Source organism: Antechinus flavipes, chromosome 3 (assembly GCF_016432865.1).
Source record: "Antechinus flavipes isolate AdamAnt ecotype Samford, QLD, Australia chromosome 3, AdamAnt_v2, whole genome shotgun sequence".
NCBI classification, from domain to species: Eukaryota; Metazoa; Chordata; class Mammalia; order Dasyuromorphia; family Dasyuridae; genus Antechinus; species Antechinus flavipes.
The window spans coordinates 315,904,445-315,930,260 of record NC_067400.1 but is presented as its reverse complement, the minus strand read 5'-3'; the positions used below and the strand labels follow the sequence as shown (position 1 = coordinate 315,930,260).

The following is a 25,816-nucleotide window of genomic DNA, read 5'->3' as shown; positions in this document are numbered from 1 at the left end:
AATGCCTATGTGAATCTGGGCAACTACAAAGATGATGGTATAAACAGTTATAGATTCCAAAAGATTTCAGTTCTAAAAGAAAACTAGATCATCTAAAAGAACCATATTATTTCACAGATGCTCAGAGAAGGCAGGTGACTTGTTCAAGGTCCCATAGCTATTTGGCAGCAATAAACTCTTCCTTAAATTCCCAAAATATCAATCAAAAAATATTCCCTATGGCACAGACATAAAACAAACTAGTTGCCTAAGGAAATATCATGTTATGATGAAAAAAAACATTGAATCAAGAATCAGGAGACCAAGGTTCTAGTTCCAACTCTGTATCACTAGGGATTTTACTCTAGGCAAATCACCTCACTTTTGTGGGACTTAGTTTCCTAATCAGTAAAAAAAGAATGATAGATGACATAAGGTGGTTTTCAGTTCTAAAATTCTATGAATTCAATAAAAGAATGGAACATAAATCTGATATCAGGCTTGATTTTTATTTTAAAAATACAAATTATTTTAATCCCCAAATTGTCAACATAGGAGTATTATGGAAAATGAAGTCTCATTTATCAAGAATTTTTTAAACTTTCTTTAGGTATTTGAAAACAGTTAGTTTACATAAATGTCATACCAAAAGACCATCATTTTTAGTCAGATTGATTCCTAAATAGACAAGGATTTGTGAAAATTCAAAACAAAGTGATTACTCATAGGTAACAAATTATGATCAAAATGTCATGGAATATTATTGTGCTGAAGAATTGATGAAGATGAGGAATTTGAAGAAAGATGGCCAATAGAACAATATATACACCAGGAATTATAATAATTTAAATGAAAAGAATACTAACATGGATGTGATAGCTATAAGTAACCATAACAACCTATTTTTCCCTACTGAGGAAATGCACCTCAGTCTCAGAGGAGAAGAGGGGGTCCACAGGTACAGGATATAGCATACACTTTCATATGATGTCACTGTGTCATTTGGTATTTTTTTTCCTTAAAAATAAGGTCTTATTAATTATAAAGCCAAACCTCTGTGCTCTTTGCCATGTTGCTTCCTCAATGCCAATTTGGGTATATTGGTACAAGTATAGACTCTCCACATACACACATAAACACACACTCACACACACACACATATACACAGCTGCATTAGATAGGTGATCTCAGGAATACCAAGTTCAGTCTGATAAAATGAGGAGCTTAGAAAAAGAAGTGATTTGAAATGATGCCAAAGGAGAAAGAGCTGAATAATTAGCCTAAATAAACGAAGACCTAGAGAAAGAAGACAGTAGACCTGGTATCTATCCTTAAGTATCCATCTCACTCCATCCATAGGAAAAAAAAAGGATTGTCACAGAAAAACGAATTTAATTCATTCTGTGCAGATCTAGAGTAGAGCTTCTTAAACTTTTTCTACTTGTACTCTTTTTCACCCAAGAAAGTTTTACATGACTCCAGGTAAATAGATATATAAAATGGGTAAATATATAAAAAATTTCCTGATAATAATCATAATTTTGCAGCCCCCACATTCAGTTATGAAACCCAAAATTTAAGAAGCTGGACTCTAAAGGATAGAACTAAAAACACTGGGAAAAAAAGTTACATGGAAGCAGGCTTCAAATCCATTTAAGAATTTTTAAGCCTTATACCTACCCCAAAATGGAATGCCTCATGAAGTAGTAATTTTCTTGAGTATTCAATCTGAGGCTAAATAATCTTCTCTAAGCAATGTTATTCACATCACCTTCAACAACACTTGACAAACAAAATCTTTGAAATTGACAGCACTTCAAACATTGCATGGCAAGAGTGTTTCTGAAGCTCAGTGAGTTACACTGCAAAACTCTACTTGCAATTCCACACTTAAAAATAAATATACACATATAAAATTTAAATTTCTTCATGATTACTTTTAATAGAAAAAGTACAATTTTATAAACTCAGAGCAAATATACAATAGAAACAATCTATATATATATATGTATATATATTTATATACATATATACATACATACATACACACACACACACACACACACACACACACATACACACATCTCTATTGTAGGATTCATTACATTATAGTGGAGCAATTGAAATAACAGCAAGCATTCCATCAATAATTTTTTTCTGGTAAAGCAAATTATCTCTCCCCATATGAAATTTAGAAAACACTTACACAATGCAAAGAAGCTAAGAATATATACAGGAAAAGCTAAAAGTGTATCTTTGCACTCTCTCTGAAGGAAAAATCTGCAAAGCAAATTACCATATTTATTCACACAATGTCCTTTTCACAGAAATTTTACTGTCTTATAGAGATGGAGAGGAGGAAGTTGAAGAATGGGGGCTGAAATTATGGGGTGAGATTGCTCCAACAGTGCAGAATGCTGTAAGTGATGAAGCCTAAAGCATAATATCCCTCCTGGCAAGCCATTAAATGATTGGTTTAGCTGATGCCCCACAGCTCAGGTGAATGGTAGGGTATGACAAAACCAGTTTACCTCAGAGTAGAATGTTCACATTAGAAACTTCTGTAAATTTTTTGAAAATTATCCTAATTTTCTCTAAAAAAAGAAAAAAAGGAACTATTTTAGGTGATCAACTAGGTACACAGGAACACAAAATTGATTTTCTGTGTTAATCTGGAAAACAGGAATCACTTCAAATCTTCCATTTGATGAAATGATGTGGCTGAAAATGGCAAATGGCTAGAGGGGAAATTATGTGTTGAGAGAAAAAATAAAGAACCTCATACTTTCTCTTCAAAGTTGAGGGTTGGAAGGAAAAAGTGTGTAAATAAAAAAAACACTGTAAATAAAATTACATGAAGTTTTTTAACCAACTCAAGAAAATAGTTTTCAAATACTGTACTTGGAAACATCAATAATTAACATACTAATTACGTAGCAATATACTATGTTGAATAGATAGAATTGTAAGTTTTGTGATGCAAACCTACAAATGACATACATAATGGTATTCTTAAGCCACTCTGAAATAAATAAAAATTTATTTCAAGATTTTCCATAACCCAGAATTTTTATAAATTAAATCAATAAGAATTCATTAAGTACCTACTGTGTGTCATATTCTATGCAAGCTACTAAAACAAAAACAAAACAGTCCCTGCCCTTAAGAAACTTAAAATCTATCTAGGGAAACAATGTGTGTACATTTAAGTAAAAGGAGAATATATACTCAACAAATACAAAGAATTTTGAGAGAGGATGGCAAATTCAGATTGGCCTAGATTGAATTTTTCCAAAACAATATAATTTCACCTTTCACCATTACAGGGTAGATAAACCACAAATCTCTAGGAAATCACAGAACCTTCCTTTGCATTCTTCCAAGACCACTGCTAGCTCAGTTCATTTATCTTTCAAGGAAACATCCTTTGCAGAAAAGGTGCCAATCAAGCCTCAGCTGAGATCCATTTGCCTTGTAGTTGCAGGCAAGATAGTAAAGCTGAAGCAGCAAGTCACCATGAGAAAGATACAGGAGACATTATGTGTCAGGCAAAACAAATTGTCACCACCACTTTTCACTGGACATTGATAAGACCCTGAGCCCAAGAGTACGGGGAATAGCAGCATCCTGTGGACCACTAGTCCTCTCTAAATTTATTTAGACTGATCCTCAAACAGACATATAATATATTATTTAAGTCTATTCTCTAAAGTAGAGATTCTTAACCTGTCCTTTAACAGTTTTTATGATGCCTATGGATCCCTCTCAGAATAATGTTTTAAATAGACAAAACGAAATGTACAGGATTACCAAGGCAACCCAATTTGATGGTATAGAAAAAATATATAGATTCCATGTCTTCTGGGGAGAGGGATCTATGGCCCCCAGATTAAGATTACAGAGCCCCCAACGCATTCACATTTGTAAGACATATCAGAGGTTATGCTTCCTTTCTCTAGGCTGCAAGAAGCCACTCACTGCCATATCATCACAGGAAGACAGTAAAAAAGGGTTTAGAGAAAAAGGAAAAGGAAAAAAAAAAAGGTGTTGGGTCAGGGCCGAGCAGAGGAAGGCACAAAGAAAATCAAAGTGATGGGCGTAAACAATGATAAAGAGGGACCTCCTGCTGAGGAAACAAGAAAAGGTCAGCCTGTGTCTGAGGAAGCAATCCTGTTTGAGAATCACAGAGAAGTAGATGAAGATAGAATGTGCAGGGTGCATATTCAAGTGTATACTTGGATAAACGGAATGAAGAATGAAGTAAGATGAATTTGGAAAACAATTAATACAAGAACAGGAACACTGCATAGACAAATCTTCAAGATTTAAAAATTCTAATTAAAACAATAACCAAGCAGACCCTAAAAGCCAGTTCTGTATTCGGTGAGTAAGTGGGTCTAATGGTGCAGGTGCATAGGAAGGAGTTTTAGTGAGGCAGTGATAGGTTCCTCTTACTGAGTAAGTGCTTAGGGATATATCAGGAGGAGAGATGATAACATCCATGCAAAGATTTCTTCATGCTCCACCAAAAACAAATCCAGAAGCTACACCCTGCACCATAATGCCACACAATTATTACCATCAAGAGAACATGTAAATACTTCTTTACAAACTGGGAAGTAACAATTTCGAATAATTGTGTGCCTGAACCCTAAGTCTTCCCAAAACTACTATAGGGTACTTCATTCTAAGACCTTCTTCTTAGTGAAAGAGTCCCTAGGACAGAGAGAAGGAGAGAAAGACAGCTAGATAGAAACACACACACACACACACACACACACACACACACTTGCAACCTTCTTCCACATATCATGTGTATCTCAAAAACTTTAGTTCTCGACTGGAATAAAAATTCTCCCTTACATTGCCCACTTGCAAGATGCCACTTCTTATTGGGCAAATCACCTCTTTTCCAATTTGGAGTTTGTACTTTTATTCCTCCCCTTACTTTGCATTCCACTTGAACTTCTTTCTGCACCCTCCTCCTATTTCTTTTGGTCTTTAATTGCTCTTCTTTCAGTGGCTTCCAATTGTTTTTGTACCTGTTCCTTTTTGAGAAGGTAGGAAGGGAGCTGGAATCATTCCTGATCCCTCTTCTCTTCTATTTGTACTTCTTCTAGGGCATTTCCATATAATTTTCTGTTTCTTTCCAAATTGCTGCCAGTTTCTACTGAAAAACACCCTCAGGCTTCTTGAACAGTCCATTACCTTTGCTGCAATCAATTTGAGGTCACCTTCTAACATTTAAGATGATAGCCTTGCCAGTACTCCCCTTGAGACCAACAAAATATTAACCTGTTTGTTCACTCATTTGAGGTATGAGCAATTTCCTTCTTCCACTGACCCTAGGCTCCAGCTTTGGCTGTTATATGAGCATTGAAGGGAGTATTTGGCTTCTTTTCTTTGAGTCTGATCTGAGGAAAGAGTGCTATCAAAATCTCATCAATATGAGATAGGGCAATGTTGCTAGTACCAATAGGCTAATAAGTGCCAGAGGTCATCATATTAAAAATATGGACCTAGTTTAGCTCAAAATTAGTTTATTTTATGGAGCATAAAGTCAAGTAAACTGTGCATGTGCAGGTATGTATGTGATTCTATATTGGCTGAAACAAAGCTATGAATGACTAATTAGAAAGAAATATATGATAGAAAACATATTCATATGATATGAAAGTTTCTTTATGATATGAAAAGCATAAAAATATAAAAGTATCTAACACTAACTACAATGTTCTCCTGGTTAAGTTCATTTTACTTTACATCAATTCAGATAAGTCTTCCTAGGTCTTTCAGAAACCATTCCTTCCTCATCATTTCTTATAGTATTTCATTACAACCATATTGTTAGTTGTTCTCTAACTTCAATTTTTAATTTTTTGCTACTGCAAAAAAACCTCTACAAAAATTTTTTGTACATAGAAACTTTCTCCTTTTCCTTTGGTCTTTTTGGGATATAAACCGAGTAGTATATTGTGAAATGAAAGAATGTGCACAGTTTTAAAGCCCTTTGAGGATAGTTTCACTTTATGGCAAATGAACAATTTTCAAAGGAGGAAATATGAACTACACAAAAATGCTCAAATACTCTAAAAATGAGAGAAATACAAGATCATCTTAATATATCATATTATATACACTAAAATTGAAAAACCAAAAAAAAAAGAGAGAAAATATTGGAATATGGGGGGGAAATATATTCCAATATATTATTGGCAGGCTATGAACTGGTCCAAATATTTTACCAACAATAAGACAAGATATAGTAAGAATCCCAAAGCATTTTAAACCAAGAATTCCAGTGCTAGAACTTTAGCTTAAAAATAATATCAAAAAGAAATAAAAACCTCTATAAAAATATATTCATAACTGATTTTTGGTAATGGCAAAAAAAAAAAAAAAAAAAAAAACCTGGATCCAAGTTATCTGTCCAAAGATGCTAACAGACTATTGGGAATGCCATAAAAATTATAAATACAGAACCATACAGGATAATACAAAATACAAAATACAAAAACCTATATAAAATGATTATTTTGATTTAGATTAGAAGAATCAAAACTTTGTGTATATATACTAGTTACAAGTTCTTAATTTTTAAAATAAAACAATGTCAAAGGTAGAGCTACTTCAGAAGAACTAGGGAAAAAACACAGGAGAAAAATATTTTGTTTCTTCTCCCTTTAATTCATATTATTTTGTTAGGGTAAATTTTTAGGTAAAATTTAGATAAAATTAAAGCTTCATTTCTTATTCTGCATGTTTACTTGATTATCTGTCATCATTTGTGACTTTTAAGTTTATAAATTAAAAATTTTAGGAAGAGAAATCATGTGGTAGGATGGGGAGGTGGAGCCCAGATAGCAGAACAAGGGCAGAGGCTTAGCCAAACTCTCACCCAAACTCCTTTAAATAATGAATCTAAACAAATTTTAATGTCAGAATGGACTGACACTAAATATGGACTGAACTAACTTTCTAGCCCTGGTCAATTTGGAAGGTCAGCAAGAAAGGCCTGTCTCACCAGGATGAGAGTAGAATTGCAGTCCCACGCAGGCCATGCCAGCATAGCTCTGGTTTTGTTAGCATAACCCTGCCAGCATAACCCCTGCCCAGGAAAAGGCCTCAGGGTGACTGAATCAGCAGCAGTGGCAGTTTCCAACCTTCTCAGCCCACACATGCCAAAGAAACTTAGAATGTCGGCAGCAAAGGTTTGTTGCACCTGGGTGAAAGTGAAACATAGTTCGGCACAGGCCATACCAGCACAGCCCTTGCTCCAACAAACCAGGAGTAACCCTTAATCATCATCATCAGCAACAGCTTTTGGAGCTCTCAGTCCACAGATGGTAAGGAGGTTGAACAACTGATCAGAAGCAGATTACAGGGGATCTCTTTGGTTGAACTGAGACAGGAATTTGTTGCTTTGCCCAAATTTGGATCCAGATCACAGTCCTGGATAGTACTCTCAGGGCAAGGAAGAGCACTAGTACACCAGATCTTGCTTGTTTTTTTTTTCTTTCTCATTTTCCCCCATTTTGACCTGATTTTTCTTGTGCAGCAAGATAAATGTGGAAATATGTTTAGAAGAATTGTGCATGTTTAACCTATATTGGTTAAACGATATTGGTTACTTGCTATCCTATGAGGGAGGTAGGAAGGGAAAGAGAAAAAATTTGAAACACAAGATTTTGCAAGGGTGAATGTTGAAAATTGTCTTTGCATGTATTTTGATAAATAAAAAGCTATTATTAAAAATTAGATTTGCGTAAATGAAAGCTAATAACTATAAGAAATCAAGAAACAATAAAACAAAATCAAAAGAATAAAAAATTGAGAAGATAATGTGAAATATCTCACTGGAAAAACAACTCATCTGGAAAATAGATTCAGGAAAGATAATTTAAAAATTATCGGACTACCTGAAAGCCATGATCAAAAAGAGTCTAGACATAATCTTGCAAGAAATTGTCAAGGAACTCCTTTGATAGTCTAGAATCAAAGGATAAAATAGAAAAAAAAAAGAATACATCAATTACTTCCTAAAAGAAATACCAACATGAAAATTCCTAGGAATATCATAGCCAAAATCCAGAATTTCCAGATCAAGGAGAAAATGTTGCAAGTACCCAGAAAGAAATAATTCAAGAATCATGGACCCATAACCAGAATAACATAAGATTTAGCACTTTCTCCATTAAAAGATCAGAAGGCTTGGAATATGATATTCCAAAGGGGAAAGGAGTTAGGATTTACAGCTAATAATCACCCAACCAGCAAAACTGAGTATAATCCTTCAAGGGAAAAATTGACATTCAAAGAAATAAAAAAAAAATTTCAAGCATTCTTGATAAAAAGAGCAGAGCTAAATAGAAAATTTGATTTTTTTTAAACTACAAGACTCTAGGGAAGCATAAAAAGGTAAAAAGGAAAGGGAAATCATAAGAAATTTAATAAGGTTAAACTGTTACAGTCCTACATGGGAAAATGTTATTTGTAATTCATAAGAACTTTCTCATTATTAGGGTAGTTAGAAAGCACATATTTAGAAAGAAAACACAGATGTTAGTCAAATGTGAAAGAATGATATCTCAAAAATAAAGGAGTGAGAGAGAAATGTACAGGTAGAAAAGGAAACAGAGAGTTAAAATAAGGTAAATTATCATACACAAAAGAGCAAAAAAAAGCTTGTACAGTGAGAGGGAGGCAGGGAATGAGTGAATTTTACTCTCATCAGAATTGGCTCAAAGAGGATATAACATACAAACTCATTTGGGTATAGAAATTTTCCTCACCTTACAATAGAGTAGAAGGAAAAGGAAATGAGAGGGAGGAACATAAAAGGGAGGGTAGAAGGGGAGAGATGGTAGTCAGAAGCAAAACACTTTTAAGGAGGGACTTTAAGGGAAAGGAGAGACAGGATATAATAAATAGGGGGAAATATAGTTAACAAGAGTAATTGTGGAAAAAAATACTTAAAACAAGTTTCTCTAATAAAGGCCTCATCTCTCAAACATAGAAAACTGAGTCAAATTTATAAAAATAAGAGACCTTCCCCAACTGAGAAACAATCAAAAGATACAGTTTTTAGAGAAAGTAATGAAACTATCTATAGCCAACAGGAAAAAAAAAATCTAACTCACTATTGTTTGGAGAAATGCAAAATAAAACAATTCTGAAGCACTACCATATATACCTATTAGATTGGCTAATAGGACAGAAAAGGAAAATGAGAAATTTCGGAGGGGTTGTGGAGAAAATTAGACAATAATATATTGTTGGTAGAATTGTGGACTGATTCAACCACTTTTTAGAGCAATTTGGAACTTTGCCCCAAAAGACTATAAAATCATATATATAACCACTAACATAGCAATACCACCACTAGATCTGTATCCCAAAAGAGATAAAACACAAAAAGGAAAAGGACCCATATGTACCAGAATATTTATAGCAGCTCTTTTTGGGTAGCAAAGAACTGGAAATTGAGGGAATGCCCATCAATTGGGAATTAGCTGAATAAACTGTGGTATGTAATTATGATGGAATAACTATAAGATATAAGTTCTATAAAAAATGATGAGTAGGATGTTTTCAGAAAAACTTGGAAAGGTTTCTATGAGCTGATGCAAAATGAAATAAACTATATATAAAGTAGCAACAAAATTGTGAAGTGATCAGCTGTGAATGACAACTATTCTTAGCAATATAATGATCCAAGACAACTCTGAAGGACTTAAAGGATGAAAAATACTATCCATATCCAGAGAAAGAACTGATGATATCTGAATGCAGATTAAAGCATGATTTTTACTTTATTTTTCTTGAGGGTTTTTTGAGGAGGGTCTATATTTTTTTTTTTTTACAATAAGACTATTATGAGACTTGGGATGGAAAATGCTATCCACATCCAGAGAGAGAACTATGGAGACTGAATGTGGATTGAAGCATAGTGTTTTCACCTTTTTTGTTTGTTTCTCATGTCTTTTCCCTTTTGTTCTGACTTTTCTTGCACAACATGACAAATATGAAAATATGCTTAAAAGAATTGCACATATTTAATCTAAATCAGATTGCTTTCCAACTTGGGAAGGGGAGAGGTAAGAAAGGAAGGGTGAAAAATTTGGAACATAAAGTCTTACAAAAATGAATGCTGAAAAGATTATATGATGATCAATTCTGATGGATGTAAATCTTCTCAACAATGAGATGATTCAGGCCAATTCCAATGATCTTGTGATGATGAGAGCCATCTACATTCAGAGAGAGGACTGTAGGAACTGAGTTTGGATTACAACATAGAATTTTCACTTCTTTTATTGTTGTTTGCTTGAATTTTATTTTCTTTCTCATTTTTCTTCATTTTTGATCTGATTTTTCTTGTGCAGTAAGATAAATATGTATGCCTATATTTGATTTACATATATTTTAAATTTATTTATACTGATTTAAATATATTTTTAAATATATATTTACATATATTTTACCATGTTTAACATAGATTGGATTACTTGCCAACTAGGGGAGGGGGTGGGAGAAAGAGGGGAAAACTGGAACATAAGATTTTGCAAGGGTCAATGTTGAAAAATTATCATTGCATATGTTTTGAAAATAAAAGGCCTTAATAAAAATGAATGCTGAAGTTTATCTTTACATGAATTTGTAAAATGAAATATTATTGAAAATAAGAAATAGAAAATAAAATCTACCTCCGTCCAAAAAACATGACTATTATACAAATATTCTCTATGATTACATATGTATAACCTATATTGAAGTGCTTACATTTATAAAGGAGGGGGAGGTTAGGGAGGAGAGAAGAGAAAGAATTTGGAACGCAACATTTTTAAATGAATGTCTGAAATTGTTTTTACATGTAACTGGTGCGGGGAGAGGGGGGATAAAATACTAAATAAAACTTTAAAAAAAACCATCATGTCCTGCAGGACATCCTGCAGGAAAAGCAAAGAGCCCTGTTTTTTAAAAATTAAAGTGAATAATAAAAGTTAGAAGCTGATGAGCTTGGCTTTGATTCCTGGAAATATTTCATAGCTTATGACTGAAGGGATGTTTTGTATGAGTATTGAGAAAACAAAAAAGTAATTGCCAAGAGCTAGTTTATATTCACCAAGAACTGATCACTTCAAACTAACCCTATTTCCTCCTTCTCCATTTGGGTTAAAAAATAAGTAGCACAAAGAGCGGGGAGAATTATGACTAGACAACAATTCATTAGAAAAAGAGAAATGGTTTGGTGGACTTCAAGCTAATGAGTCAACAAAGTGCTTTAGCCTTTAAATAAGCTCATGTTCTCAGCCTGCATTAAGAAAAGACACAATGTCCAGAACCTAGAAAGTTAAAGTCACATTTTGTTCTTGTTCTTTTTATCCCACAGGTGGAATATTATATTAAGTTCTGGGAATCATGTTTTAAAAAGACATTTACAAACCAGGGTGCAACTAGAGAACAGAACAAAATAGGGAAACTAGAAATCAAATCCAATGATATAAAATTAATGTTTAATAAACATACACAACATTATTCAATAAAAAGTGAGTAAAACTGGATAACTAAATGAACAAAAAAGGGAAAAGGAAAGGGTTGGATCCATAATTCAGAGAGTTAGGTTCCAATTTAGTAGAAAGAAAATTTTTTTAAATAATTAAAGCTGCCCAAAAGTAAGGTAGATTGTCTCAGGAACAAATGGGTTTCCTATCATTGAGATTTTTAATGGGGATTGGAGAACTTTTGGTTAAAGATGCTGTAAAGAGAGGCAGGTAGGTGGTACAGCGGATAGAGCACCAACCCTGAAGTCAAGAGGACCTGAAACTCAGATACTTAACACTTCCTAGCTGTGTGACCCTAGGCAAGTCACAATCCCAATTGCCTTAGCAGTAAAAAAAGAAAAGAAAAAAGGATGTTGTAAAGAAAATTCCTATTCCTATTTGGACTGGATGACTTCTGAGGACCATGTGACTATAAGACTAAGTCTATGGCTCCATAAGAAATTCCATTTCTTTCATTAGCCATTTTCCTAGTCTTTAAGTTGTGATCACTCTCTCTTCTAAGCTCCAATAACAATTGGTTTTCTCCTCTCATGACTCTTTTTTTTTTTTTTTTTTTTTTTTTTTTTTTTTAATAAATTTTATTTTATTTAATAATAACTTCGCATTGACAGAATCCATGCCAGGATAATTTCTACACGACATTATCCCTTGCAATCACTTATGTTTCGTTTTTTCCCCTCCCTCCCTCCTCCCCCCCCCCCCAGGATGGCAAGCAGTCCTATATATGCTAAACATGTTGCAGTATATCCTAGATACACTACATATTTGCAGAACCAAACAGTTCTCTTGTTGCACAGGGAGAATTGGATTCAGAAGGTAAAAATAACTCGGGAAGAAAATCAAAATTGCAAATAGTTCACATTCATTTCCCAGTATTCCTTCTTTGGGTGTAGCTGTTTCTTTCCATCATTTCTCCAATGAAACTCAGTTAAGTCTCTTTGTCAGAGAAATCCACTTCCATCAGAATACATCCTCATACAATATCGTTGTCGAAGTGTATAATGATCTCCTGGTTCTGCTCATCTCACTTAGCATCAGTCCATGTAGGTCTCTCCAAGCCTCTCTGTATTCATCCTGCTGGTCATTCCTTACAGAGCAATAATATTCCATAACGTTCATATACCACAATTTACCCAGCCATTCTCCAATTGATGGGCATCCACTCATTTTCCAGTTTCTAGCCACTACAAACAGGGCTGCTACAAACATTTTGGCACATACAGGTCCCCTTCCCTTTTTTAGTATCTCTTTGGGGTATAAGCCCAATAGAAACACTGTTGGATCAAAGGGTATGCACAGTTTGATAACTTTTTGGGCATAATTCCAGATCGCTCTCCAGAATGGCTGGATTCGTTCACAACTCCACCAACAATGCATCAATGTCCCCGTTTTCCCGCATCCCCTCCAACATTCATCATTGTTTTTTCCTGTCATCTTAGCCAATCTGACAGGAGTGTAGTGATATCTCAGAGTTGTCTTAATTTGCATTTCTCTGATCAATAGTGATTTGGAACACTCTTTCATGTGAGTGGTAATAGTTTCAATTTCTTCATCTGAAAATTGTCTGTTCATATCCTTTGACCATTTATCAATTGGAGAATGGCTTGATTTTTTATAAATTTGAGTCAGTTCTCTATATATTTTGGAAATGAGGCCTTTATCAGAACCTTTAATTGTAAAGATGTTTTCCCAGTTAGTTACTTCCCTACTAATCTTGTTTGCATTCGTTCTGTTTGTACAAAGGCTTTTTAATTTGATATAATCAAAATTTTCTATTTTGTGATTGGTAATGGTCTCTAGTTCATCTTTGGTCACAAATTTCTTTCTCCTCCACAAGTCTGAGAGATAAACTATCCTATGTTCTTCTAATTTATTTATAATCTCGTTCTTTATGCCTAGGTCATGGACCCATTTTGATCTTATCTTGGTATGTGGTGTTAAGTGTGGGTCCTTGCCTAATTTCTGCCATACTAATTTCCAGTTATCCCAGCAGTTTTTATCAAATAATGAAATCTTATCCCAAAATTTAGAATCTTTGGGTTTGTCAAACACTAGATTGCTATAGTTGACTATTCTGTCTTGTGAACCTAACCTTTTCCACTGATCAACTAATCTATTTCTAAGCCAATACCAGATGGTTTTGGTGACTGCTGCTTTATAATATAATTTTAGATCAGGTACAGCTAGACCACCTTCATTTGATTTTTTTTTCATTAATTCCCTTGAGATTCTCGACTTTTTATTGTTCCATATGAATTTTGTTGTTATTTTTTCTAAATCATTAAAATATTTTCTTGGAAGTCTGATTGGTATAGCACTAAATAAATAGATTAGTTTAGGGAGTATTGTCATCTTTATTATATTTGCTCGGCCTATCCAAGAGCACTTAATATTTTTCCAATTATTTAAATCTGACTTTATTTGTGTGAAAACTTTTTTGTAATTTTGCTCATATAATTCCTGACTTTCCTTTGGTAGGTAGATTCCCAAATATTTTATGCTATCAACAGTTATTTTGAATGGAATTTCTCTTTGTATCTCTTGCTCTTGGGTTTTGTTGGTGGTGTATAAGAATGCTGAGGATTTATGGGGATTTATTTTGTATCCTGCTACTTTGCTAAAATTATGAATTATTTCTAATAGCTTTTTAGTAGAATCTCTGGGGTTTTCTAGGTATACCATCATATCATCTGCAAAGAGTGATAGTTTGGTTTCCTCATTGCCTACTCTAATTCCTTTAATCTCTTTCTCGACTCTTATTGCAGAGGCCAGTGTTTCTAATACAATATTGAATAATAATGGTGATAGTGGGCAACCTTGCTTCACTCCAGATCTTACCGGGAAAGGTTCCAGTTTTTCCCCATTGCATATGATGCTTACTGAAGGTTTAAAATATATGCTCCTAACTATTTTAAGGAAAAGTCCTTTTATTCCTATGCTCTCAAGTGTTTTTATTAGGAATGGCTGTTGGATTTTATCAAATGCTTTTTCTGCATCTATTGAAATGATCATATGGTTTTTGTTTGGTTGGTTGTTGATATAGTCAATTATGTTAATAGTTTTCCTAATATTGAACCAGCCCTGCATTCCTGGTATAAATCCTACTTGGTCATAGTGTATTATCCTGGGGATGATTTTCTGTAATCTTATTGCTAATATTTTATTTAAGATTTTAGCATCAATATTCATTAGGGAGATTGGTCTATAATTTTCTTTCTCTGTTTTCAGCCTACCTGGTTTAGGTATCAGTACCATATCTGTGTCATAAAAGGAGTTTGGTAGGACTCCTTCAATCCCTACTTCTTCAAATAGTTTATTTAGCATTGGAGTTAATTGATCTTTAAATGTTTGATAGAATTCAGATGTAAATCCATCTGGTCCTGGGGTTTTTTTCTTAGGGAGTTGATTGATAGTTTGTTCTATTTCTTTTTCTGAGATAGGAGTGTTTAGGATATTTACTTCTTCCTCTGTTAGTTTAGGTAAGCTATATTTTTGGAGGTATTCTTCTATTTCATTTAAGTTGTCGAATTTATTGGCGTAAAGTTGGGCAAAGTAACTCCTAATTATTGCTCTAATTTCCTCTTCGTTAGTGGTGAGTTCTCCCTTTTCATTTTTAAGACTAACAATTTGATTTTCCTCTTTCCTTTTTTTAATCAGATTTACTAAGGGTTTGTCTATTTTGTTGGTTTTTTCATAGAACCAACTCTTAGTTTTATTAATCAATTCAATAGTTTTTTTACTTTCAATTTTATTGATCTCTCCTTTTATTTTTTGAATTTCAAGTTTAGTGTTTGATTGGGGGTTTTTAATTTGTTCCTTTTCTAGCATTTTTAGTTGCAAGCCCAATTCATTGACCTTCTCTTTATCTATTTTATACAAATAGGCCTCTAGAGATATGAGATTTCCCCTTATTACCGCTTTGGCTGCATCCCATACATTTTGGTATGATGTCTCATTATTATCATTTTCTTGGATGAAGTTATTAATTATGTCTATAATTTGCTGTTTCACCCAATCATTCTTTAGTATGAGATTATTTAGTTTCCAATTATTTTTTGGTCTACTTTCCTGTGGCTTTTTATTGAATGTAATTTTCAATGCATCATGGTCTGAAAAGGATGCATTCACTATTTCTGCCTTACTGCATTTGAGTTTGAGGTTTTTATGTCCTAATATATGATCAATTTTTGTATAAGTTCCATGAACTGCTGAAAAGAAGGTGTACTCCTTTCTGTCCCCATTACATTTTCTCCAGAGATCTATCATATCTAATTTTTCTAGTATTCTATTTATCTCTTTGACTTCTTTCTTATTTATTTTGTGGTTTGATTTATCTAATTCTGAGAGTGCAAGGTTGAGATCTCCCACTATTATAGTTTTACTGTCTATTTCTTCTTGCAGCTCTCTTAATTTCTCTTTTAGGAATTTAGATGCTACACTACTTGGTGCATATATATTTAATATAGATACTTCTTCATTATTCATTCTACCCTTTAGCAAGATATAGTGCCCTTCCTTATCTCTTTTGATTAGATCAATTTTTGCTTTAGCTTGATCTGAGATCAGGATGGCTACCCCTGCTTTTTTGGCTTCACCTGAAGCATAGTAGATTTTGCTCCAACCTTTTACCTTTAACCTGCATGTATCACCCCGCTTCAGGTGTGTTTCCTGTATACAACATATTGTAGGATTCTGGCTTTTAATCCATTCTGCTAACCGCTTCCTCTTTATAGAGGAGTTTACCCCGTTCACATTTATGGTTAAAATGACCAATTCTGTATTACTTGCCATCTTGTTGACCCCGGTTTATGCTTTTCTCCCTTCTTACTCCCTTACCCCCTCCCTTACCCCCCTTCCCAGTATTAAGCTTGTGAGCTCCCCTTGCTTCTCACAGCCCTCCCTTTTTCAGTATCCCTCCCCTCCCCTTAGAGTTCCCCCCCCCCAACTTACCCCTTTCCCTCCCAGTTCCCGTATTCCCTTCCACTTAGCTTATTCCTTCCTTTTTCACTTTTCCCTTCTCACTTTTCAATGAGGTGGGAGAAGTTTCACCATAGATTGAATATGTCTAAAATTCTTCTCTTACTGCCAATTCTGAAAGCAGTAAAATACTCACTATTTTCATTCCTCTCCATTCTTTCTCTCAGATATACTAGGTTTTCTTTGCCTCTTCATGAAATGTAGTACCCCCACTTTCCCTTTTTTCTAGTACAATGTCCTTTCCTCAACTAGTTTCTAGAACAAGGTATACATGTATTTTTTATACATCTTTACAGCCGAAATATAGTTCCCAAGATTAATCTTTACCTTTTTAGATTTCTCTTGAGTTCTGTGCTTGTAGATCAAATTTTTTGTTAAGTTCTGGCTTTTTCATCAGAAATAGATGAAATTCGCTTATTTCGTTGAATGACCATCTTCTTCCCTGGAAAAAGATGCTCAATCTCGCTGGGTAAGTTATTTTTGGTTGCATACCAAGTTCCTTAGCCTTTCGGAATATCATATTCCAGGCCCTTCGATCCTTTAATGTGGATGCTGCCAGATCCTGGGTGATCCTTATTGTGGCTCCTTGATACTTGAATTGGGTTTTTCTAGCCGCTTGCAGTATTTTTTCCTTTGCCTGAGGGTTCTGGCATTTGGCCACTATATTCCTTGGTGTTTTGATTTTAGGATCCCTTTCAGTAGGGGATCGATGAATTCTTTCAATGTCTATTTTACCTTCTGTTTCTATGACTTCTGGGCAGTTCTCTTTGATAATTTCCTGGAAGATAGTGTTCAGGCTTTTTTTTTCATCATACTTTTCTGGAAGTCCGATGATTCTCAGGTTGTCTCTCCTGGATCTGTTTTCCAGGTCTGTTGTCTTCCCCAGAAGGTATTTCACATCCTTTTCCATTGTTTGATTTTTTTGGATTTGCTTGACTGATTCTTCTTGTCTCCTCGAGTCATTCAATTCCAATTGTTCGACCCTGATTTTCAGTGAGGTATTTTCTTCACTCACTTTTTTAAGATCTTTTTCTAATTGTCCAATTGAGTTCTTTTGTTCTGTGGAATTTTTTTCCATTTCGCCAATTTTGTTTTTTAGAGAGCTGTTTTCTGTTTCCAGTTCACTAATCCTATTTTTCAAGGATTTGGTTTCTTTATCCACTCTCTCTTTAACTGACTTCTCCAGGCTCTTTTGCCAAGCCTCCCTCTCCTTTTGCAGAGCCTCCCTCTCCTTTTCCCATTTTTCTTCTAGCTCCCTTGTGAGAGCCTTTTTAATTTCCTCCATGAGATTCATCTGTGCTGAGGGATATAAGGTCTCCTCCTTCGGGGATTCACCTGGGGACTGTTTGTTTTTAGTCTCCTCAGGGTTTGGAGTCTGCTCTTTATCTGTATAAAAGCTGTCCAGGGTTAAATTCTTTTTCAGTTTCTTGCTCATTCTGTCTATTTATCAAAGACAAACTATCAAAGAAACAGAAGGAAAAAAAACCCCTTGAATGGAGGCTGCTTTCTTTGGGGGAGGGGCAGGGTATTCGTGAGGCACAGGTCCTACTGTGCTATGGCGCCTGCGCACTGAGATCCGAGCGCTCTGAGATCCGAGCGGGCTAAGACACTGTGGGGGAGGGGTGGCCAGGTCCCTAGAAACTCCAGCTGTTTGGGATTGTATTCTTCACCCCCGGTGTTTTTAGCTTCTCTGCTGGGCTGCTGACTTGCTCCTATAGCAAAGCTCTCACCGCAGAGACGGCTGCGGTCCTACCCCCTCTCCGCTCCACCCGGTTCTGAGCTGCTATCTGTGCTCTGGTTGCAGCTGCTGCTACCCGCAGACTGCTTCCAAATACCGTCCCCGCCCTCGCGCAAAAACAGACCTTTCTTGACGAGTCTCAAGGATGGTTTCTCTTGGTAAGTAATTGTATGGTTTTTTTTTTCAGTCGAGCATTAATTCAGAGGCATGAAATGAAATGAATAGTGAGAGAAAAACACGGAGATTACACAGAAGTGTATTTCCTCTCCGCCATCTTGGCCGGAAGTCCTCTCATGACTCTTTAATATATTCTACTTTCATTCCCCTTTCTGACTTTCTATACCTTGTCATATCCCAACATAAGGGATATCAACATTCTTTTCCTTCTTCCTCCCTGACACCTGAGCTAATCAGCGCCTTTCTGTGTGTGATTGTCCCCTATTGGAATATAAGCTTCTTGAAGGCAGGGATTATCTTTCTTTCATTTGATATTTGTATCTCCAGTATTTAGTGCAGTGCCTGACACATAATAAATACTTAATAGGTGCTTCTTTCTTGTCTTTCTCCTTCATAACCTCATATCACACAATTATTTATTTGTATATTTATTTTTTTCCAGATTACAATTGTAATTGCAATCAATTTAAGAATATCTCAAGTAACTTACTAATATATATCTTCTCCATAAAACTTTAATAACTTTAAAGTTATTATAATTATCAAATTAAATAACTTTAATTTGAATGAAAATGTGTGAAATTTGGAATGTTAAATTTCATATGAAAATCCACATATATCATGTAAAATGCTTTTCTTGGGAGATGAGCAAGGGATGAGGTGGGAGAAAAATAGAAGAAATAACAGGGGGCAAAATGCCAGAAATCACTGCAAATATACAGCTTCCTATCTTTTCCTAATTTTAACTGAGGAAAAGAAATTTAACTTCACAATCTAGAAAGTAGTGGATATGGGATTTCATTTTGTTGTTTTCCAGTGGAAATATAATCATGTATTTTTTTTAGAAGATGAACAACCAAAGACCATTTTAGCCATGCTGGGTTTTTTATAAACAAACTGAAATTAATTTAAATCTCAAATGAAAACTTCAGTTAATCTATAGGAACTTCCAGAAGGCTTACCATCTCTGCCTTTGCTTAATCAGGAACATGCTATGCTTATGGAACTCTAATTCACTTGCTGCCTATTAGGGAAAACCTTTAGTAGCCCTTCCCCCATCCACACAGAGTTGGCATTATAAAAGGGGACAGAGAATAAACATTTTCTACTTATTTATATACCCTACAAGAGATTCAATTCATAGTCAAACTCATTAGTCTTCCAACTTTTTTGCCTATGTGTGTGTGTGTGTATGTGTATGTATGTATATATGTCCCATCAATAAAAATTCTGAGTCTACTCCCAAATATATATATTTCTTTACATGTGTAACTCAATACCCATTGTGGCAAAAGAAAAAACTTTGGCCATTAATCCCATTCCCTCATTTAGCATATGAAGAAAATGGGGCTGAGAAAGGTTTAATGATTTACCAAGGGTCACATCATTATTATATATATCTGATGCAATATTTGAACTCTGGTATTCTTGGATCCAAGCTTAGCACTCTATACACTTCACACCAGAACCTGGGTTCAAATCTGTTCCAGAAATTTACTGTGTAAATTTGGGCAAGTCATTTACTATGGCTGGACTTCAGTTTCTTTATCTCTAAAATTATGGGACTGAATTCATTATATAGCTTTTGATGATTCGTACAGCTCCAAATGTATGATTTATTGCATACACTGAATATGCATCTATTTTGTTTAACTGTTTTTTCTTTGTTACAAGGGGTATGTTAATAGAGAAGAGTATGCAATCAGAAAATTACAGCAGTAATTTTCAAAAGACATCAATAAGACTTAAAAAAATGTGGCCATAAGAAATGTTCTTTAGTACTGTACACCACTACAATCTGCTATGTCATCTTCAGCAGTGGAATATGCCAGCCAAGGAGATGTTCAGTTTGGTCATAAAAGACTATAGTCACACCCTCACAGGAATAGAACACTAATACCTTTTGTTCTCAGCCTGCAAACTTTCTGAAAGGCAAACAGAAATTTCTCTGGAGATATGCTTGACCCAGATAGACAAGGATCTCCATTCCTGGGAAAGTCTAGAACTTGCAATCAATGCAAGTGAAGAAAGAATAGAAAGGTATTTCAAAAGTGGAGCCAGCAGTCATGCCTAGTATTTGATTTTACTATTTCTAATTTGTTAAACTATATACTGTTCACTCTATAAATCATAGAGATGTTCTTTTCCTTTTTTACTAGTGAATAACATAAATCAGGATAGTGTCAAGAACCCCCACAATTCCAAATTTGTGTCCTATGTGTCGGGAGACCAGGAAGGCAGTAGCCAACAGATAGCATGAACATCTCCAACAAGAGAGCACCCAGAAGAAAAGTTTTCTGGTGCAAAGAACACGACTCCAGAGTCAGAACAACTCAGTCTAAATACTTAGGAATTCATATTTCAAGAGGGAAATAACACTTAGAGATATCAAGAAAAGCTTTACATAGGAGACAGCATGTAAGCTGAGCAAGTCTTAAAGGTAATGAAGTACCCTTAGGAGGTAGAAGTAAAGTAGCTCATCGTAAGCACAGGGGAATAGCCTATATCTAAAAGTCCAGATATCCTTCGTGATTGAAAACACTCACATGTTTCCATGAGACTTCACAGCCACGTATATAGACAACATTTTATTCTTTATATTGAAGTTACTAAAGATGCAAAATTTTCATAAAATTTGGTTAGGGGTGGAATAGGAAAAATGACTTTTTTCTCTCATTAGAAAAAAAACACCAAATGTGGTGGAAATTCCAAATATATGTAATAGTTTCTTTTCCCCCCTTTTTGGCACCTTTATCTTCAGCACCTAAAGTCACTCTGACAGTTTAGCAATGTAAGATGTCACACTATATATAACTTGTTTGGCTACAAAGTTGTATTTGTTAAATTAAATTTTAAAATGGAGTTTATTCTAATAACAATTATGAATCCTCTAATTGAATTTACTTGTAAATATTTAACTTTTTAGTACAAATGGAGCAATAAGATAGTTTGTTATCAACAATAAAATAAAGAATTGCTCTTTCTAGATTTATGATCCTCCCTCCACCATGGCAAATAGCTGTAAAAACCACTAATTTTTTTTCAAAAGGCTAAAACAAAACTCCTACTCTCTAAAAACAATTTTATAATGTAGAACTGTGTTTAATTAGTCCCATTTTCTGATTTGTCACTAAAAGTCATTTGTTTTCATTTTTCCCATTCAAAGAATTATCTGTAGTGATTTATTTTAAGACAGGCTTCTCTACTTCTACTTCTTTCACACCCCGTTTCCATATAATTTCTATCAGAATGGCTGGACATCATTCTGACATCATTCAGTTTCCATTATATTTCCAATTCTTTAATCCCTGGTCAGGAAGACAGAAACATACCTACTGATCTCTTCATCTAAAGTCCTCAAAGATAAATATACAGCAAAAAAAGTCATTTTCCCTTGCAACAATAACAATATACACTTGAGGCACAAATGCAAATTATTTTGGAATGAAAAGTTATAAAATAAGAACAAATTATACTGTACATTATACTTTTCTAAGTTCCTAGTGAACTTTTGGAAGGATAGGGACAGGAACTGTCCAGGATGAGCCAGCACGAATGGACTGAAGTCTGTACCAGGAGAGAAGATTCCAGAATTTATTACATAATAGAATTGTTTGAATATTTAAGCATAATTTTCTGAATACTACTCTGTACACTAGGGCTTACTTACTATCCATGGGTCACTACTTACTTCCTTCAGACTTGATGATGACATGGAAAGGATAGACCAAATATCTGAGAGGTACCCAAAGAACAATTGATTCCTTTCCTTAATCACTGAACAGTTTGCCTACAACAATACACCTAAGTTTCAACCCATTACAACCCTTTCTTTGCAGATTACTACTTTTAGTCCAGCACTTACCCTACCATACCAAATCCTTCATTAATTCCAACGACTACCTTCTGAGGTAATCAAGTGCACACATGCTGATCTGGCAATTTGGGGAAGGAAAGAAGGAAGAAAAGAAGGAAAAAAGGAAGGAAGGAAGGAGAGAAGGAGGGAGGGAGGGAAGGAGGAAAGGAGAAAAGGAGAGAGAGAGGGAGGGAGGGAGGGAAAAAGGAAGGAAGGAGGGAGGGAGGGAAGAAGGAAGGAAAGAGAGGAAGGAAGGAAGGAAGGAAGGAAGGAAGGAAGGAAGGAAGGAAGGAAGGAAGGAGGAAGGAAGGAAGGAAGGAAGGAAGGAAGGAAGGGGAAAGGAAGAAGGGAGGGAAGAAGGAGAGAAGAAGGAAGGAAGGAAGAAAGAAAGACAAAAAAGAAAGAAAGGAATAGAAAAAGAGAAAGAAAGAAGAAAGGAAGGAAGAGAGAGAGAAAGAGAAAGAAAGAAAAAAAGAAAGAAAAGTTTTATACAGGACTTTCCCCTTCATCACTGAAAGCTGCAAGATACCATCAGCATTTGGATCACAACATTTTAACTAGCATTCTGAGGCTAATTCGTTCTAAGATGTCCTCTATGAACAAAATAATATGTTTTATTAATAAAATAATATAATATATTTTGTTCTGCTTCAGGTTAATTCCCCTCTCCATTTCTCTTCTGTACTATTCCCATTCTTATCTGACTTATCTTTTCTTCTCACTAGGTTCAAATCATGCTTTAATCCTGATGAGAACTTAATTGTTTCATGAAAATTCTTGTCTTTGATGAGCAAACTTTCCTATATCCTGCTTTTCCACAAATATTCCTTCTACCTCCGTATCTTAACTAAAACTTGGCTGGCCACCTCAACAATAGCAATTATCTCACAACTTTTTTCAATAAAGATACTTTCTTTCCCATCCTTCCTACTCCCCAACCTGACCATTCAAGTTAGGGGGAGGGGTCCACATAATCCACTTTTTAATCCCACTACCAACTCTAGACCATTACTCTATCACCATTATTCAATCCATGTTCTTTTAAAATTTCCATCATTTACTTAAATCAGTGGTTACTCTTGCTCTCTGTCATCACTTATCCATCTCCAGAATACCATTCTATCTTCTTAAATCTACCAACCAATAGGTATCTATAATGTGTCAAACACCATGATAGATAATAATATACAAAGGCAAAATTAAATAACTCCTGCTTTCAGAGTACTAACAAACTACCTAGGAGATACACTATGCACATACACAGGTATATACAAAATAGATCCAAGACCATTTTAAGAAGAAGGCACTAGCAGGTAGAAAAGATCAATAATGGCTTTGTGTAGAAGTTGGCAATTTAGCTGACCTAATGGAGATGAAAACAGCATATTTTCCAGGCACAAGAGACATAAAGACAGAAAGGGGAGATGGAATACCATCTGAGAAGAATATGAAGAGTTAATTTGACTGAAAGACGGTGTGTATGAGTGCAGAGTACACAGAGTAACATAACAAATGTTTCATTCACTCATCATTTAACTATTATTGTGATAACTCCATGATCTCAAACTCTGAAATTCCCTTCTTTGATCATAACTTTGTTATTCTGCCACCTAGCTTCCAAATCTTTTCCTTCCCTTTTCTCCTAATTTAACATCTCTGCTCCAGACTTACTTTTCTTCTCTCATTCCACTTAAATATAAACTGTCTTTCATCCTTGAATTCTTCACCCCCTTGCCAAATTCCCAGCCTAGGTTATACTATAAATCATCAATTCTACCACCATTCTTCCTTCCATTCTAGTCATCTCTACAAATGTAAGTCAAACAACTATATTGATTGGATCTACTACAAATTTATATTACCTTCCCTCATCAACTCTAAAACATTTCCTGTAATGCCTGTTCTAGGGTATAGGAAGTATACAGAGAAGACTAGCAACTCTGGTATAAAGGCTTATCAAGCCTTTTTTAGGGCTCCTTCATCTTTGGTGTCTACCTTCACCCAACTCTCACCTATGGCTCCAAAAAGCTATAGCACACACAGTATCCAAGTAAACCATATCAATAAATCGGCTAAACCAGGTTGAGGGTAGCCAACAGTTTTCATACTAATCAGTGAATTAAGGAGGGTGTCCACCCCAAGCATGTGAAGACTTTCCCCAGTGGAGTGGCCATATGAGAACAATCTGCTCTAATAGCCACGAAGGTGGCTGAAATAAGCACTCTGGAGTGCTTAGTGCTTTGATATCAAAAATGCCAAGACTAAAAGAATAGGAACAGACAATTTCAAGATGATAAAATTGAAACTATTTCCACTCATGTGAAAGGGTGTTCCAAATCACTATTGATCAGAGAAATGCAAATGAAGACAACTCAGAGATACCATTACACACCTCTCAGATTTGCTAGAATGACAGGAAAAAATAATGATGAATGTTGGAGGGGATGCAGGAAAACTGGGACACTGATGCACTGTTGGTAGAGTTGTGAACAAATCCATCCATTCTGGAGAGCAATCTGGAATTATGCTCAAAAACTTGTCAAACTGTGCATACCCTTTGATCCAGCAGTGTTACTACTACTGGGCTTATATCCCAAAGAGATCTTAAAGAAAGGAAAGGGACCTGTATGTGCCAAAATGTTTGTAGTGGCTAGAAACTGGAAAAGAATGGATGCCCACCAATTGGAGAATGGCTGAATAAATTGTGGTATATGAATATTAGGGAATATTATTGTTCTGTAAGAAATGACAAGCAGGATGAATACAGAGAGACTTGGATTTATATGAACTGATGCTGAGTGAAATGAGCAGGACCAGGAGATCATTATATACTTCAACAATAATACTATATGAGCATGTATTCTGAGGGAAGTGGATTTCTTCAACAAAGAGAAGATCTAACTCAGTTTCAATTGATCAGTGATGGACAAAAGTAACTACACCCAAAGAAAGAACACTGGGAAATGAATGTAAACTATCTGCACTTTTGTTTTTCTTCCAGGGTTATTTTTACCTTCTGAATCCAACTCTTCCTGTACAAGAAAACTGTTCAGTTCTGCACACATATATTGTATCTAGGATATACTGTGACATATTTAACATGTATAGGACTGCTTGCCATCTGGGGGTGGGGGTGAAGGGAGGGAGAGAAAAAGTGGAAACAGAAGTGAGTGCAAGAGATAATGTTGTAAAAAATTACCCAGGCATGGGTTCTGTCAATAAAAAGTTATAATTATTATTTTAAAAAATGCCAAGACTATCCATTTCATCCCAGACCATTCCTATCATCTTGACTTTTGCCTTGCCACTAGAATTCATGACTCAGGAAGAGAAAGTGAAGCTAGTTTGTACAACTCTGCCTTATTTAATTTCAATTCATGTGCAAGTCAAGACATCACCACTACTGTCATTGGTCTTCTTCAAAAACAAAGGATGAACAACAAGGTCTGTTCTCAATCTTGTCTTTTCTTATACATTATAAGCTACCTCAGACTCTTAGCAGAAGTCCCTTTCTGCTATTTTGCT

The 25,816-nt window shown here is 35.0% G+C and overlaps 1 protein-coding gene across 1 annotated transcript in view; it reads right to left on the bottom strand.

Annotated features, from left to right (window-relative positions):
* Positions 1 to 25,816, bottom strand: part of STXBP5L (syntaxin binding protein 5L) — a 430,479-nt gene that overhangs the window by 386,932 nt on the left and 17,731 nt on the right. The window lies entirely within an intron of this gene.